The sequence below is a fragment of the Amblyomma americanum genome, chromosome 3 (genome assembly GCF_052857255.1).
Source record: "Amblyomma americanum isolate KBUSLIRL-KWMA chromosome 3, ASM5285725v1, whole genome shotgun sequence".
Taxonomy (NCBI): Eukaryota; Metazoa; Arthropoda; class Arachnida; order Ixodida; family Ixodidae; genus Amblyomma; species Amblyomma americanum.
In genome coordinates, this window is record NC_135499.1 from 171,893,674 (window position 1) to 171,912,407 (window position 18,734).

Consider the following 18,734-nt stretch of genomic DNA (forward strand, 5'->3'; position numbering starts at 1 on the left):
GTCTTTGGCAATTATAATGGCTGCAAAATTGAACCAACCTACATCACCCATATTTAGGACCGAATGCTGCACCATGGGCGCCACCGGTCCGCTTGAATCGTGCAGTGTATAATATTAAAAAAAATGACAAAACTACTCACAATTCGCAGGAGCTTCGGACACCAGTTCACTGGTTGTCATTTTATTTAGGTCAGTTGCGCATACGAGATTATAGGACGTTTGCGGACATAAGAGGCGGTCAGTGGGAGAGGCGTTTGCCCTGGAGTGGGCTTAGTTAGGCTGGTGCTGATTATGATGATGATAATGATTATAATTGTGAAAAGTAGCTTCAAAACAACGAAACGATCCGGCTCAGAGCTGCTGCTTTTGCCAGTGCACAACATAGCCAACAATATACAGCGAAGCCAAAAAATACTGTAGCTCAAGGTGTCAAATTGCACAGAAAAGCTAGCTCGCATGAGTGATTATTATCGTTTGTTCTTCACGCAATGTACAAGTAAGGGGGAAGGAATACTCTTGGCAACCGACCCCACTTCCACTCCGCGCCCACCTAAGAAATTTAAAGCTCTTACGTTTCAGTGCTTAGCAGAATTAACGATGGTAACTTAACGGAGGCTTGGGACCAGCTTCACCCTTCTACGAACTAACGAATAAATTTACTAAAACAACTGCTAGTGAATATGGACTGATGTCAAGATCAGCAGCAAACGGTAAATGCCAGTCACTAAGTTCCATACCACACGTACTGTTCATCCGCTCCAGATAAACGCTAAGATTGCCCTCATTCGAACATTAATCACAGGCAATAGCTGAGACAGAGTACACTGGCATTGCTTTTAATTTCAGATAAACGCTAAGATTGCCCTCATTCGAACATTAATCACAGGCAATAGCTGAGACTGAGTACATTGGCATTGCTTTTAATTTTGCCGTTCATAAACAATCAGGCAAGCAACGTGGCGCCACAAGAGCAGACCTAATGACTCGCGGCATCCAGACAGCAACAGCTGGAATAAAAGCCACAACTGCGGCTCGGGTAGCAGCAGGGCCCAGAGGCCGACCGCTCAGGCCTCGTGCATATCGAACTCTATAGAGGCGGCTCGGTTTGCGGCGGCACCGATGGTATCTCCCCCGGGTAGACGTTCCGCAGGTACCAGCGGAAGTCGTAGCAGCGCAGGTCCTCGCGCAGCTTCTTGCGCTCGCTCAGGTCTCCCGCGTCAAGCTCCTGGAAGATGGGCTTGTTCTGGTAGAAGATGTGCCGGTACTCGTCCATCCAGACCTCGGCCGCGCGCTTGGTGTTGCGGGCGTGGCTGTCCCTCTCGTTGGGGATCGTGTAGGGACGCTGGGACCGGAACACGTGACCCACCTTGGTAGACAGAGAAGAGGAAGAGGAGGTTACGAGGAAGGGAAAGGCGCGTGGTAACTGTCTCTGCGTCATTGGGCACTTGAACCGCGGCATGAAAGAAGGGATGGAAGCAATGAAAAGAAAGGAGGGGAAGGAGGCAGAGAGAGAAAGGAATGTAGGTGCATATACAAGCATTGCCTAGGGCGTGCGTGGGTGCGTCCAGCTCATTTCTGCTAGCGGTACCCTGCATGGTGTCATCATTGCAGCACTGTTACGTCCGCACTTCGAAAGCCAGCGGAACAGCCGGTTGCCCATGCTAAAAAAAAAAAAATGTCCCCTTTTCAGAAGCGGCTCGAATTCAAGTATGAATTAATTCTCAGGATGACCGACCTGTACTTTTTGATCTCGTCATAATCGCACGGTAGTGTGGCAAGCTTCTTCAACGTCAAAGGGCCGCCTCACGTGTCACAGTGAAAAGGTGCGTTTAAAAAAAAAAGTGCTTAAGACAACGAATTATTGCGACGCGTTTTCACTGTAGCTGCCTTGGAAACGTAATAATAGAAGGAAGGACTTTGTCCTAATCTCTTATTCTGTTCTATACTTTCGCCACAGCTCCAAGCGCCGCTCTTGTCTGCGCTTTCAGTGCCATAGAATATTCGACGCGGCGTAATGGAACAGATCTTGCATTAAAGCAACGCCACAAGCAGCATCTTAGGCGAGCTACTTAATAGAGATTTAATACGGTAGACGCTTAGAATAGCATCGTCTCACCCCAGGTGGGCTAGTGTTTGCACATCAGCACTGTACATGCTTTTGCAATAAATTAACATTTAGGTTGTCGTCTTGCAAAAACCACCCGGTTTCTCCCTAACGAAATTCTCTGATTGGTCGAGAGTATAGTGACGTCATTAGAACCGCCAAATTTGAAAATATGAGTACTAGAATTCACGCTTGAATACCTTGGACTGAATTATCATACTGAATTATAACAACCAGACCCAGCCTTCCACCTTAATCCACCCACTAATATCATGTTAATCCGCGCACCAATCTCCACTAAACCATACAATTACATCCACTAATCTATCTTAATCTACCCATTAATCCACTCATCAATTTTCTGCGGTAAGCCTACTTCAAAATTTGGGGGGTCCTTTGGAATATTTGGGGGTGGGCCAACTTCCAAATACTGTCGCATTTTATTGTTGAGTTTGGTTAAGAAGGCCGCAAGTTTTTTCATTCCGTTCTTTCCTGCGCTTGCTACAGCACTAAAAATTGCTCACCCGTCTTTGAGCAGAATCTCACAAAGCTTGTCTTTCGCGGACGAGATTTTCGCTGCTGTTTATCTGATAAAGAAACGGCCCCAGCTCTTTTACGCGTACTCAGATGTCACCCGGCCGCGTTTTCCAGACTTTGAACGCTCGCTGAACTTGTCGCTAGGAGCCGCGAAACGAAAACCTCCCGTCGACCGCTTGCGGCGGCAGCTGTGCAGACATGCAGTCGGCGAGTGCACGCTGCAAGGGGAGATACGCAGGTGCTTTCCAGTCTTCTTGGCGCCGGCCTGGCAGCCCCCACACACGGCAGGAAAGTCGACACTGCACTTCGCGTTGCTTTCACTGCGTGGCGTCAGACCTACAGCTCTGCCAGGCAACAAGATCGCGAAGGCGTCAGAAAATGGCCTGCTTTGGCAGGTCAGAATGCCGTCAGTATTTGTTTCCCCTTTGCGCAGTAAAGGCTGTATTGTGTTGTACATGTGTATTGTATTGCATTGCATTGTATTGTATAGTATTGTATTGTATTGGCAGGCCTGAGTCACCGCAACTGGCAATGACATGACAATGAGTGGATTGACAGTATCTCTGAATAAATAAATAAATAAATAAATAAATAAATAAATAAATAAATAAATAAATAAATAAATAAATAAATCAGCAGCCATGAAGGCCGAGTAATTTACTTAACTGTGCGGCGATTGCGCTCACGGATGTGTCTAAAAGCCGGAATCGAAAACACTCCACATAATATCGTTGCCTTGCATAACCAATTCGGACGAAAAAAAAAAAGCGCTAAGGTCGAACGGGAGCTGTTACATCATCAGCCTTACTACACCCACTGCAGGGCAAAGGCCTCTCCCATGTCTCTCCAATTAACCCTATCCTTTGCCAGCTGCATCCACCCTTTGCCTGCAAACTTCTTAATCTCATCCGCCCATCTAACCTTCTGCCGCCCCCTGCTACGCTTACTTTCTCTTGGAACCCACTCCGTTACCCTTAAAGACCAGCGGTTATCTTGCCTTCGCATTACATGCCCTGCCCAAGCCCATTTCTTTCTCTTGATTTCAACTAGGATGTCATTAACCCGTGTTTGTTCCCTCACCCACTCTGCCCGCTTCCGATCTCTTAACGTTACACCTATCATTTTTCTTTCCATGGCTCGCTGCGTTGTCCTTAACTTAAGCTGAACTCTTTTCGTTAGCCTCCACGTTTCTGCCCCGTAGGTGAGTACCGGTAAGATTATGCTGTTGTACACTTTCCTCTTGAGGGAAATTGGTAAACTGCCACTCATGATCTGCGAGAATTTGCCATATGCGCTCCACCCCATTCTTATCCTTCTAGTTATCTCCCTCTCATGATCCGGATCAGCTGTCACTACCTGCCCTAAGTAGACGTATTCCGGCACAGTTTCTAGGCTCTCGCTGCCAATTGTGAACTGTTGTTCCCTTGCTAAGCTGTTGAACATTACCTTGGTTTTCTGCATGTTAATTTTTAGACCCATTGATCTGCTCTGCCTGTCTAACTCGTTGATCATGATTTGCAGTTCACCTCCTGAGTGACTCAGCAAGGCAATGTCATCAGCAAATCTCAGATTATTTAGGATTATATATATATATATATATATATTAGCAGACAAGTTAAAGGAAATGAGGGGCCCGTTTGACAAATTTATGAAGGGAGCCAACAGTCACCGAAACCAAGGTGCATAGGGGAACGTTAATTTTTTTAATGTGTTATGCTTATCAGTGGGATAATAATACTTAGATTAATAAATCACTTAAAGAAAATTACTTATAAAGCAGCAGAAAAAACAACCATGCCGCCGGTGGGATCCGAACCCACGACCTCCGAATATCGCGTCCGGTGCTCTTACCAACTGAGCTACGGCGACGGCTGTCCAATCTGCTGCTCTCGTGGGTATTTATGTTTACTGGGTGTTAGCGAGCCTTGAGAGTGTTCACCAGCGCCACCCTCGACCATAGCGGCGGACGTAGCACGTCCTGTAATACCGCGAGCGTGACGTAGAACGTCATCTAACGGCGAGGGCGGAAACTGTGCGAGAGCCCTCTTATGCTACCTATGGCATCAAGACTGCCAGAACCGAGACCCTCTCTAAGCTATTAGCAGACAAGTTAAAGGAAATGAGGGGCCCGTTTGACAAATTTATGAAGGGAGCCAACAGTCACCGAAACCAAGGTGCATAGGGGAACGTTAATTTTTTTAATGTGTTATGCTTATCAGTGGGATAATAATACTTAGATTAATAAATCACTTAAAGAAAATTACTTATAAAGCAGCAGAAAAAACAACCATGCCGCCGGTGGGATCCGAACCCACGACCTCCGAATATCGCGTCCGGTGCTCTTACCAACTGAGCTACGGCGACGGCTGTCCAATCTGCTGCTCTCGTGGGTATTTATGTTTACTGGGTGTTAGCGAGCCTTGAGAGTGTTCACCAGCGCCACCCTCGACCATAGCGGCGGACGTAGCACGTCCTGTAATACCGCGAGCGTGACGTAGAACGTCATCTAACGGCGAGGGCGGAAACTGTGCGAGAGCCCTCTTATGCTACCTATGGCATCAAGACTGCCAGAACCGAGACCCTCTCTAAGCTATTAGCAGACAAGTTAAAGGAAATGAGGGGCCCGTTTGACAAATTTATGAAGGGAGCCAACAGTCACCGAAACCAAGGTGCATAGGGGAACGTTAATTTTTTTAATGTGTTATGCTTATCAGTGGGATAATAATACTTAGATTAATAAATCACTTAAAGAAAATTACTTATAAAGCAGCAGAAAAAACAACCATGCCGCCGGTGGGATCCGAACCCACGACCTCCGAATATCGCGTCCGGTGCTCTTACCAACTGAGCTACGGCGACGGCTGTCCAATCTGCTGCTCTCGTGGGTATTTATGTTTACTGGGTGTTAGCGAGCCTTGAGAGTGTTCACCAGCGCCACCCTCGACCATAGCGGCGGACGTAGCACGTCCTGTAATACCGCGAGCGTGACGTAGAACGTCATCTAACGGCGAGGGCGGAAACTGTGCGAGAGCCCTCTTATGCTACCTATGGCATCAAGACTGCCAGAACCGAGACCCTCTCTAAGCTATTAGCAGACAAGTTAAAGGAAATGAGGGGCCCGTTTGACAAATTTATGAAGGGAGCCAACAGTCACCGAAACCAAGGTGCATAGGGGAACGTTAATTTTTTTAATGTGTTATGCTTATCAGTGGGATAATAATACTTAGATTAATAAATCACTTAAAGAAAATTACTTATAAAGCAGCAGAAAAAACAACCATGCCGCCGGTGGGATCCGAACCCACGACCTCCGAATATCGCGTCCGGTGCTCTTACCAACTGAGCTACGGCGACGGCTGTCCAATCTGCTGCTCTCGTGGGTATTTATGTTTACTGGGTGTTAGCGAGCCTTGAGAGTGTTCACCAGCGCCACCCTCGACCATAGCGGCGGACGTAGCACGTCCTGTAATACCGCGAGCGTGACGTAGAACGTCATCTAACGGCGAGGGCGGAAACTGTGCGAGAGCCCTCTTATGCTACCTATGGCATCAAGACTGCCAGAACCGAGACCCTCTCTAAGCTATTAGCAGACAAGTTAAAGGAAATGAGGGGCCCGTTTGACAAATTTATGAAGGGAGCCAACAGTCACCGAAACCAAGGTGCATAGGGGAACGTTAATTTTTTTAATGTGTTATGACGTTCTACGTCACGCTCGCGGTATTACAGGACGTGCTACGTCCGCCGCTATGGTCGAGGGTGGCGCTGGTGAACACTCTCAAGGCTCGCTAACACCCAGTAAACATAAATACCCACGAGAGCAGCAGATTGGACAGCCGTCGCCGTAGCTCAGTTGGTAAGAGCACCGGACGCGATATTCGGAGGTCGTGGGTTCGGATCCCACCGGCGGCATGGTTGTTTTTTCTGCTGCTTTATAAAGTAATTTTCCTTTAAGTGATTTATTAATCTAAGTATTATTATCCCACTGATAAGCATAACACATTAAAAAAAAATTAACGTTCCCCTATGCACCTTGGTTTCGGTGACTGTTGGCTCCCTTCATAAATTTGTCAAACGGGCCCCTCATTCCTTTAACTTGTCTGCTAATAGCTTAGAGAGGGTCTCGGTTCCTGGCAGTCTTGATGCCATAGGTAGCATAAGAGGGCTCTCGCACAGTTTCCGCCCTCGCCGTTAGATGACGTTCTACGTCACGCTCGCGGTATTACAGGACGTGCTACGTCCGCCGCTATGGTCGAGGGTGGCGCTGGTGAACACTCTCAAGGCTCGCTAACACCCAGTAAACATAAATACCCACGAGAGCAGCAGATTGGACAGCCGTCGCCGTAGCTCAGTTGGTAAGAGCACCGGACGCGATATTCGGAGGTCGTGGGTTCGGATCCCACCGGCGGCATGGTTGTTTTTTCTGCTGCTTTATAAGTAATTTTCTTTAAGTGATTTATTAATCTAAGTATTATTATCCCACTGATAAGCATAACACATTAAAAAATTAACGTTCCCCTATGCACCTTGGTTTCGGTGACTGTTGGCTCCCTTCATAAATTTGTCAAACGGGCCCCTCATTTCCTTTAACTTGTCTGCTAATAGCTTAGAGAGGGTCTCGGTTCTGGCAGTCTTGATGCCATAGGTAGCATAAGAGGGCTCTCGCACAGTTTCCGCCCTCGCCGTTAGATGACGTTCTACGTCACGCTCGCGGTATTACAGGACGTGCGTACGTCCGCCGCTATGGTCGAGGGTGGCGCTGGGTGAACACTCTCAAGGCTCGCTAACACCCAGTAAACATAAATACCCACGAGAGCAGCAGATTGGACAGCCGTCGCCGTAGCTCAGTTGGTAAGAGCACCGGACGCGATATTCGGAGGTCGTGGGTTCGGATCCCACCGGCGGCATGGTTGTTTTTTCTGCTGCTTTATAAGTAATTTTCTTTAAGTGATTTATTAATCTAAGTATTATTATCCCACTGATAAGCATAACACATTAAAAAAAATTAACGTTCCCCTATGCACCTTGGTTTCGGTGACTGTTGGCTCCCTTCATAAATTTGTCAAACGGGCCCCTCATTTCCTTTAACTTGTCTGCTAATAGCTTAGAGAGGGTCTCGGTTCTGGCAGTCTTGATGCCATAGGTAGCATAAGAGGGCTCTCGCACAGTTTCCGCCCTCGCCGTTAGATGACGTTCTACGTCACGCTCGCGGTATTACAGGACGTGCTACGTCCGCCGCTATGGTCGAGGGTGGCGCTGGTGAACACTCTCAAGGCTCGCTAACACCCAGTAAACATAAATACCCACGAGAGCAGCAGATTGGGACAGCCGTCGCCGTAGCTCAGTTGGTAAGAGCACCGGACGCGATATTCGGAGGTCGTGGGTTCGGATCCCACCGGCGGCATGGTTGTTTTTTCTGCTGCTTTATAAGTAATTTTCTTTAAGTGATTTATTAATCTAAGTATTATTATCCCACTGATAAGCATAACACATTAAAAAAATTAACGTTCCCTATGCACCTTGGTTTCGGTGACTGTTGGCTCCCTTCATAAATTTGTCAAACGGGCCCCTCATTTCCTTTAACTTGTCTGCTAATAGCTTAGAGAGGGTCTCGGTTCTGGCAGTCTTGATGCCATAGGTAGCATAAGAGGGCTCTCGCACAGTTTCCGCCCTCGCCGTTAGATGACGTTCTACGTCACGCTCGCGGTATTACAGGACGTGCTACGTCCGCCGCTATGGTCGAGGGTGGCGCTGGTGAACACTCTCAAGGCTCGCTAACACCCAGTAAACATAAATACCCACGAGAGCAGCAGATTGGACAGCCGTCGCCGTAGCTCAGTTGGTAAGAGCACCGGACGCGATATTCGGAGGTCGTGGGTTCGGATCCCACCGGCGGCATGGTTGTTTTTTCTGCTGCTTTATAAGTAATTTTCTTTAAGTGATTTATTAATCTAAGTATTATTATCCCACTGATAAGCATAACACATTAAAAAAATTAACGTATCCCCTATGCACCTTGGTTTCGGTGACTGTTGGCTCCCTTCATAAATATATATATATATATATATATATATATATATATATATATATATATATATATATATATATATATATATATATATATATATATATATATATATATTGTTATATTTGTCTATTTGTTATATTTGTCTATTTGTTATATTTGTCTTCATTTCTGGTAGAGTACACGTGACGTCATTATGCTGTCACTAGTGAGGCCACTGCCGTCAGATAATTCATCACGGCGCGTTGTAGTGACGTCATGCTCGACGTCACTGCATGCTCACCAGTCAGAGTGGTGCGAAGTTACACCAACGGAGCCGAACCGGGAAACGTTTTCTTAACAGCTATCGCTAAAGAACAGCATGCATCGACAGGCTGCACAAGCAGGCAGGATGGTTTCGTCATCAGTACAACGCAGAGGCCAGTTGGTGAATCATTTCAAAGAAAACTTTGCGCAAAACAAGCAGGAGAGAAAAAAAACAATTGTTATGTCCTCTTCGTTCTGCGCAACGTTTAACTTGAAATTCATCATCAGAGCAGTGTTTAATCAGTTCCCAGTTATTGCGCATCTTTCGCTCTCAGAGGCTCTAAAACTCGCCGAAACAGAGCGTGCACGGTGTTCTTTCCTTTGGCTTTCTTGCTGCTGAAACCTGGCCTGAAGATTGCCTCCTTGAGGAAAATGCGAGCCGTTGTACGGCCCGCACTAGGACCCTTGGGGACACCGCCGAAGATGCGGTACCAAACTCAAGAACGAACCTAGCCACAAGCGAGGACGTGTACGTATCCTCTCAATACTTTCTCCCTTCGCTCAGTCGTACGGGCTTTCGCCGAGGCTCGTGTGGCGTAACGACTTTGCAAATCTTTTGGTTTTGTGACGACACGATTGGCGGGGCTGCGTCCTTGGGCCAGAATTGCAATTATTACCAGGAATACGGGACAGCGCCGAACCAGTGCCAAGTTCAGTGGCCCATGTAGAACTTCAGTGGCAGCCACTCAGTCATTGTCTTTCTTTATTATAAGCCACGGACGATGTCAACGCGCCATTTTTTTGAATGTTGAAAGCCATGCGCCACATGGTGGCAGCCAAGGAAACTAGAAGCGCTAGTCCCGAATTCCCGGTAATGACCATATCGTAGACTCATTCAAGCAACGAACCGCTCATGGCTGGGGTCCCGTGACCCGGCACAGTCTGCCGCATATTCGGCACAGGTAAGCAGTTTATGCGGTTAAGTGACTCTGCAGGCGAAGAGGGCACATTAACACAGCGTAACCGTGCACAGTAACGACTACCACGTAGATAGCGCCTCACGAAATAATTCACTACCCTAAAGATAAAACACGCTGCTTCAAGTAACGTGCTCCAAAGAGACTTCTGCTGCAACTCCTCGAGTTCAGATGCCCCGCCTGTATACTTTCGCATCAAAGCTTAGTTAACGGCAAAGGCTACACTCTAAAAAGAAAGGAGTGAAAAGGGAATAACTCTCCTCTGGCGCACTCCCTTATGAAAAAGAGGATGTGCAAGAGGACAGCTTACTCCTTTTTGCTCCCATTTGGGAGATTTTTTTATGGTGTAAAATAGCGAAACTCCCTTTTCTGCCCTTTTTACCCTCTTTCCATCGGTGTTACAACAATGCAGCCATGCAGGTGTCGCCACCATCGGCGCACGAAGTGACGGACAAAACGGGACGAGGATCGGCAGACTCGCCTGTGAACAGGGCACCACCACCAGGCGTCCCCCCGCACATCCAGGTGCGGAAGGAGAGCTCGAGGTTCTCGCCGCCCCAGCCGTTCATGCCGGGGTCGTAGCCGCCCATCTGGAAGAAGTAGCGCCTGTCCACGGCGAACAGGCCGCCCGCGATGGTCGGGCTGCGCACGGGCTTCGTCGGGTCCGAGTCGCGCCAGCCGTACGGGGGCACGATCCAGTCGAAGTCGCCGTCCCACCGGAAGCTGCCCACCTGGAGGAAGAACATGCCTCCGCCCTGGGGAGGGACGGGCGACCACGAAACATGCTAGCAACTCGCACGATGTTTCCGGTGCTCTCAACTATATATAAGTTTGCTTGACCGTATAATTAATAAGCTGCTTGGACGCTTATTTTAATACGTCCTCGAATTTGCATGCTGTCGATACGAGAAAAGTCATCTGGGCTTTGACAGTACAGCTATGAACGTGGTTTTCGTGGCAGAAGTTGTTGACCGTAGGCCACTTTAGCCGGAGAGGGCGCTTTTTGCATTCGCAGCCTTTTCCAATTCGGCCCGGCTAGCGATGCGCTATTGATCAGTTTGTGTTGGGTATACTCAATGCAACAGCAATTCTGTTTCAAAAAGGACAAAGCTGCGGGTCCGCCATGAAGTGCACTCCTCCTTTCTTTCTTTTTTTTTTCTGGGGGGGGGGGGGGGGGGGGTTGGAAAGTGCGTCTTCGATTGGCTGCAGCATATTCGCTCGCGTCTGTAGCGGGTTTAAATACCAGTGTTTCTCGCGTCGACGCTATTTAAAAAGCTAGCTTCGCTTGGCAGTCACAGCGGAGTCGCGCCAGCAGGGGGCAGATATAGAGACGCGACCGCGTCTTTGAAAAAATGCACATAAACCTGAAAGCGCGTCGCAGAGAAGCAAGTGAGGTGTTGGGAGCCCCAAAGTGGCAGTGGTGGTGAAAATGCTTAGTGTACGTTTCGGGAGAGTGATTGACATGGTTGGGTCCCCTGGTCCGAGACTCCCTTGGCTGTAGCTGCTACCCCTGCTTTCTCGCGTAGTTGCTCCTGATTCCCGAGGTTCGATACGAATTAGCCGCCTCTCAACCAGCTAATAGCTCAGGCGTTGGCTGGGCTATTAGCTAAATTTACGGATTTTCTTGGCAGGCCCACGTCATGTGATATAAGTCCGCCTCCTCTCCGCAGAAATGGCATTCTTTACTGAAAGATGCTGATTCCATGGCCTGCAATCTAGATAATGATTAAAGGTCTGTGTTTTTAGCCTCCTGAGATGAACTTTGTTTTTTTCTGACGCCCCTAGCCATAGACGGATACCGTCTAATTTAAGACTCTGTGGTGTTGCAGTATGTCAGCGTAAGTTATGGACATGTTGGAGTGTTCTATAACTCATCGGGAGGAAAATGAGGAACCCGAGAGGAAAGTTCTCGGGCGACAGTGTGTGCACACTAATTCCTCACCACCCCTTGATATGACCAGGTATACAAATCAGGGAGTCCGGTTTCTGCTATGTATACTCTGCGTTTTAGAGGATACGCGCCACCAGCGGGGTAATCCTCCCTTCAGGGAAGTTTAGGTGTGCCACTTGCGACTCGGTGATTGTCAGGGTGTTGTGAGGTTGCGTGGATCGCCGCTAAGGCAATAGACGTTTTTAGCATACCGGAGACGTATACCGGTATTATCGGGACCATTTATAAAATTATGCACCGATCTGTAATTCTTATTGCCGCGTAGCTGTACTGCACATCGTTGCTTTTCTCACGCTTATAGTTACTGCTGCACATGCTGGCTCACGGCTTTAATACGGAGAAGATATGGCACTCTTCAAAGGACACATCACACATGAGAAGCACGTCATTAGGCGACGTAAGGTAGTAGTTGTACCAGCCGGAGGCTGTTAACTAACCTGGACGTCTAAATAAAGGAGCAGGACGTTGACGTGCTAATAATAGACAACTCCAGACAAGAACTGTAATCGCGGTAGAAGCAAAACGTGCGCAGAACTGGTTGCGCTGATCGTTACTTGCGGTGCGTGCGGGTGCCGTGGGAAAGGCTGGCGCGGAGCGGCGCAAGAGGCCAAGGTAGCGCATTCCTTTCCCGCCGCAAGCTGCGACCCCCCACGCTTTAATGCATTCGGATTCAAGGCAGCCGGCGCCGCGAGGCGAATAAAGGATGATGAAAGGAAAGAAAAAAAAGTAAAGGAAATCAAAACAGTCGTCGCCGTTTTAGCTCTTGACGACAGCCGATTGTTACGACTCTCCCACTCCGCCCGTGGAGGAAACGAGGAAACAAGAAAAATTGTAGACGCTGCTGAATCATACCGCGCGCGCGCGGCCTAGCCCCTCCCCCCCCCCCTCTTTTTTACGGCACCTGGCCTCGAGGTCGTCTCAACTCGGCTTTGGAAAAGCTGCGACCGTCCGCGGCCGAGAATATACAATGAGAAGAAAACAACGGGCGAACAGCACAAAGCAGCGGACGGCACGCCTACAGGGGACAGTGCCAAGGCCACAACGTATAACTCTTCGGCGACGGTCGGGGGCTACTCGCCACAGCAGAGAGACTTCGCTCCGGAAGCGGACCGTGCGCAAGCGGCTACTTTGTAGACTTGGGTACACTCGCACGGGACACTCGCTCTAGCGCCACCTGCATGCGTGGCGCTCCACCTGCGCTCTTCGAAGGCCGTTACGAGTCCCCCCCCCCCCCCCCCCTTCCCTTCTCACACTACTCGTGCCGGCCGGCCGGCGGCGGACACGTAATCAGGGAGGAGTAGTTTCTCCGAATGCCGACGACGCCGCGGAGGCGCGAAGGAAGGGAAGGGGGCGAGAGAGCGCGAAGTTTGTCGATCAAGGCTCTTTCATTGATGAAGTGACGGCCCCTTGGCTGGGGCCCAGTTGTTTACGCAAGGGAGTCTCTCTCTTGACGGAGGAATGGCCGGCTTTTTTTTTTTTCCCCGTCTCCGCATTCTTCGCGTATCGATGAAGCCTGCATCCACGCTGTATGCGTTAGTGATATATCGAATCCAGCAAATTTGTGTAGTTTTGCTCCCAGGGTCCTCGTAGCTAAGCGGCACTTCGCCCGCTGACGCGGCCGCTAAGAAATGCCCGTCGCGAGCGTTGCTATGCGTGCACGAGGGGGAAGTGCTGGCGTTGAGCAGCGCAGCGCTAGCGCCGCTTTCCTCCCCGTTGGAAAGGCTGCCTCTCACTTAAGGACGCTGACGCATTCCTGAGTCCCGACTGTGTGACTCAGCGTGAGAAGGACATCGTACTTACGCTAGCGTGGCAGCAGTGCCAAATAGCCGAGAACAGCGAATAAAGAAGTGGTATAAATCTCAGCCGCCAGCAACATTGGGCTAACAAGTCGTGTTGCGCACGGCGTCGATATAAAGATCATTAAGAAAACTGTGGATGGCGCAGGTAACGGACAGAAATACCTGATCTGGGAAGGTTTCATTGATAGCGAGTGGTGTAAGACCGGAGCTAGCGGAAATGCCCTCGCATGAATTTGGCCAGTGTGCAAGTTTTCACGGGAAATAAGTTGTGCAAATGTCTAATTACAGTGGTTTTAATAATAATAACACACACACACGCGCGCGCGCACACACACACACATCAAAGAAAGCTCACTGTACCAGACAGTGAAATCACTTCCTTCACCTAGCGCATCGAGGAATAGGTAACAGTTGAGCGCGAGGCAGCGTACGACCGCGCATAGCTCTCAAGCATATTTGCAAGCGTTTCCTGTAAGAGCTGCCAACAAGAGGAAACGTTTGCTTATACCTGTGATTTAGTAAAATATCACCGTAAGTTGGCTGATGTACGCCATAATAGGTTTACGCAATGTGTCAGGCCAGTCTTCGTTGTGTTTGCTAAACTCGGCAAGTGCAGGATCTCTTGCACACATGTTAGAGCCCTTGCCGGCTCCAACATGCTCAGCTGTCAGCTGGCGACTAAGCTGGAAAACACTAGAATATATACCCCTCTGTTCCGACACCATCGTAATTAATGCTGGACTATACGTTATGTCCCATAATTCTGCCCGACGGGACATGAGCAATGTGTGTTGGTACGTGCAGTGAATTCATATCTTTTTATATTTGCAGAGGCATCGTGCCTCGCCGTGCAGTGGCGCTGCGATTTCCTGGCAAGCCCTACACGCTTACGTTGCGTACCTCGTGGCGGAACGACTTCTCGTTGATGATGGTGATGACGGGGCTCGCTATGGTAGTGGGATCGTCGTTCACGACATTCACGAGGGGCTCCAGCCACCCGTCATGCACTTCGCAGTGCGAGTCCAGGAAGACAACCACGTCGCCGAGTGCCGCCTTGGCGCCCGCCAGCCGAGCCCTGATCAGGCCCTCGCGCTGCGACAGCCTCAGCAGGCGGACGAAGCCCGGCCGGAAGTGACGCCTGAGGAAGCGGTAAAGCTGCGCCTTCACTTCGGGCAGGTCGCTGAAGTCGTCCACGAGCACGATCTCGCGCAAGACGTTCACGGGACTCCGGTTGACCACGCTGTAGATGGTCCGTAGCAGCGCCGACAGGATCTCGTTGTAGAAGGTGATGACCACGCTCACGGAAGGCAGGTCTTTCGGGTACGTCAGGTTCAGGCACTGCGGAGGCCGGTTGTCCTGGAGTGTGCGGTTGAGCGGTATCCGGTCGCTCACGAACACGTTGAAGCCAGCCTTGCTGAACTCCCTGTCCGCCTTTATTTTCTCCGGACCTGAGAGGTAGACGCCGCGGCCGTCGCGTCCCCAGTCCTGGCGAATCCGGGCCATGAACGCCTCCTCTTCGGCGTCCTCGCCCGAGGTGTCCTTCGCGCCGTCGATGACCGGGTCGGGCGTCGATAGGGCGTCGTAGTAGGAAACCGCGGTCCCCTCGGTGCTGGGCATGAACTTCCAGGCGTTGTTGGCCGACTTCTGGCCCGGCCGGCGAGAGCGCTTGATGCTCTTCCTGGAGGCGGCGGCGGCGGCCTGGGACTTGTTGTGGTGGTGCCACGCGTCCTTCCAGATGATGAACAGAGTGAAGGCGATCATGAAGGCAATGGATAACTTGAGCACGATGCGGGAACGACGCCGTCGATTCGTGAGGCACATGGCGAATTTTGGATGGCCTTCCCTCTTCTTCTTTCCTTTGTCTCCGCCGAACGCGCCTGGTGTATATGAGCAATGGGCGAATCTCACCGCAGTGAAAGAAAAGGATCTGATCGTTACTTGAAAAACGATCAATTTATTTTAAACTTCTTTGTTTCCTTGGTTTTCATTCCAATCTTCTCAAAATCTCTCAAAATTCGTTATCTGTTTTCTCAGATTTTTCAGTTTTACTTATGAGCCGCTTGAGATAAGCTTGGATGACTTTTTCTCCTCTTTGGATCTGCACCAAGCCGTGGCCAGTCCCCCATCGTGGGTACGTGCCGTCGCTTTCTGAGACAACAACAAAATCACTGCTATAAATAAGGAAATAAAGTACTAGAAAAGAGCGCGAAGAGAAAATTGTGAAAGAGGATAAATTTGTGAGAGAAAAGAAAATTTCGAAGGAATAAAGTGATGCCATTACAACTGGAAAACTATAAGTGTTGTTAACTGAGCTAGTTGGTTAATACTTAACGATGGTCGCAGCAGAATTGTTAAAACGAGGACAAAGAAAGGAGCGAACACGTCTGTTTGTTCGTGCCTGTGTTTGTCCTCCTCCTACCACCACTGCCGCAACCACCGTGAACTGGAAAACTATAGGCGTCGTAACCTCATCGCAAGCAGCAACGTTCGTAAAACAGTTGGTCATGGTCGCCCTGCTGCACGAATACCTCAAAGCTGGACCATAAGTAAACTAAAATATATTTTTTTCTCCCTTAATTGAATTCTCCTTGTCATGTGACTCCTGACTCCTCTGTACTCAAAAGCACGTTTGACGAGCAGTGATTGAGGCTGTGTAAAAAGAATTCCTCTGAGCCAGTGGGCGGCTTTGACCCCTTGCGAATCACATAGCGGCAAGTATATAAGACATCAGCCATTTTTTAAAGAAGAATCTTTTAACTGTCATCATCATCATCATCTTCACTACGCCCACTGCAGGCAAAGGACTCTTCCATATCTCTCCAATTAACCCTGCCCTGTGCCAGCTGCGGCCACCGTATCTCCGCAAACTTCTTAACCTCGTCCGCCCACCTAACTTTCTTCCGCCCCCTGCTAAGCCTGCCTTCTCTTGGAATCCGCTCCGTTACCCTTAAGGACCAGCGGTTATCTTGCCTTCGCATCACATGCCCTGCCCAAGCCCATTTCTTCCTCTTGATTTCGACTAGGATATCATTCAACTGCGCTTGTTCCCTGGCCCACTCTGCCCGCTTTCGGTCTCTTATCGTTAGACCTATCGCTTTCCATAACTCGCTGCCAGGAAAACCTTTACGAAGGCCTGCCTGGTCATTTGGTTGATTGAAGTTCAAGGTCGTCCTAATTATATTTCCGATTACCTTAGTAAATACCTTATAGGCGACGGACAGTCAGCTGATAGGTCTGTAATTTTTCAAGGCCTTTCGCGTCCCCTTTCTTATGGATTAAGATCACGTTGGCTTTCTTCCAAGATTCCGGTGCGCTCTAGGTCATAAGGCATTGCCTATACAGAGTGGCCAGTTTTGTAGCGAAAGCTACATTGGCCACGAACTCGCAGTTTTGCCGTGCTCGCATTCCCACCGTGATCGCACCGCCCCACGTGACCAACCACGTGACTGGTCACGTGACCAACCGCGTGACGAACCACGTGACGCCAGACAAACAGACTAACCTGGACTTGCAATCAAGATTAACCAAGGCTAACCATGCAATGCCTTGGCTTTCGCTACATATATCCTGGCATATCTTGGCTAAGCCACTGCCACTTTTTCCTAGCACAATCTTCTCACCGTACTTGGAACAGATATGCTGCCACCTGATCCTCACCAGCTGCTTTCCCCTTTCGCATTGCTTCCAAGGCTTTTTTTGCTTCCTCTTTCTTTACTGGAGGGACGTCCAATTGCTGTGCAGTACTGCATTTCTCATTAACGTCGTAATTACATTGGCTGCTGCATCGATTTCTCTTAACGATAATACATCTTAATAATGGATCATGCCACCGGAGGCAGTTTAAGGTACTATTACACCTTCACAATAGTTTGTGTTGCAGAATGTGGAGAGTCATAAATGCTGGTACTTTACCGGTAATTCTGCGTTCTTTCCTTGGCTCTCTACCTACTAGGTGGGAAGAAAAGAACGTTTCTGTTTCAAATTTTTGTTTCTTGCGATCTCGAAATTAGAAATTCCGCGCTTTCCTTGGTCATCTCGTGACTCGTGCATCCGATGGTGGCGCACATTCGGACACGGAGAGAGGCATTAATGAATCCTCGAGACAGTGCAAGTATTTTATAAATTACAGGCAATTAAACACACAAGGACGCGTATACAGATGGGCGATGGTAGCTACGAACGCAAGCTGAGGTGTCTCAGGTTTCTCCGGAAAGAGTTCATGTCTATCGCACGCAGTGTCTACACAGATAACAGAGTAAAGTGCACGGCGTGAGGTTTTCTGACAAACTCTTGAATATAATTCTCATACGAGCGCAGAACTTTGACTGTTGGGCTTAAATTCTAGTGACATGTATGTATCTTGTATGGCATATGGTGGTGGGGGATAGCGGAGCTACAGTGAAATTCCACATCTCCATTGCGAATGAACCATGCAGCAAGGAACGTTGCTGGCCTTTTTTTTTAATGCTTTCTTCTAAAACTACCCTTGAAATCATGAATAATTGTATGTTTCCGTGCTAAGTCTAACTCATTGTTCAGCACACACAGAGAGAGAAAGAAATGGAAATGCGAACAGCCAGCGCCAGATCTTTTATATAATGCAGGAAACCAAAATTAATAACAGTGCCTTGCTTTCCGAGGTACATCTTTCCTTTATTCTTCCTGCTTTCTTTTCCCTCTTCGCGGCACTGAATGATGGCCCGAACGACCAAGGCACGTTTCCTCAGCACAACGCTCTGGGCCGCACGCGGCCACGCTGCCGAGGGAGGGCCATTCATGAATCGGCGTGGCGCCGACCAGCTGCAGCGCAGAGGGGAAGGGGGGAAAGCCAACGAAAGGAAGCCGCGGCTACGCCCCAAAAAAAGACGCGTCGGACGGCAACATCCCAAAAATAGAACTCGCACTCGGCGACCCCAAACAGAGAGCTGGCTGCACGGGCTGCGCGGGGCGTCGCTTCCTAGGCCGCCAGATAAAGCCCGAACGTCGCGTCCCCGTTCACAGATAGTATAATGTAGCCTACAGGCAGCCTCGGGGTTCGTGATTGTACCATACCGTATCGGGGCTAATTTATACGAAGCTAATTTATGAAGGCGATGCG

At 49.2% G+C, this 18,734-nt stretch overlaps 1 pseudogene across 1 annotated transcript; it reads right to left on the reverse strand.

Moving 5' to 3' along the window:
• Window positions 1-908: 908 nt before the first annotated feature.
• On the reverse strand, window positions 909-15,564 carry LOC144125418 (polypeptide N-acetylgalactosaminyltransferase 1-like; annotated as a pseudogene). Its single transcript, XR_013313381.1, has 3 exons — window positions 14,537-15,564; window positions 10,368-10,641; window positions 909-1,366 (listed from the first exon to the last, which is right to left on the reverse strand). The product of XR_013313381.1 is annotated as a polypeptide N-acetylgalactosaminyltransferase 1-like (transcript).
• Window positions 15,565-18,734: the final 3,170 nt, after the last annotated feature.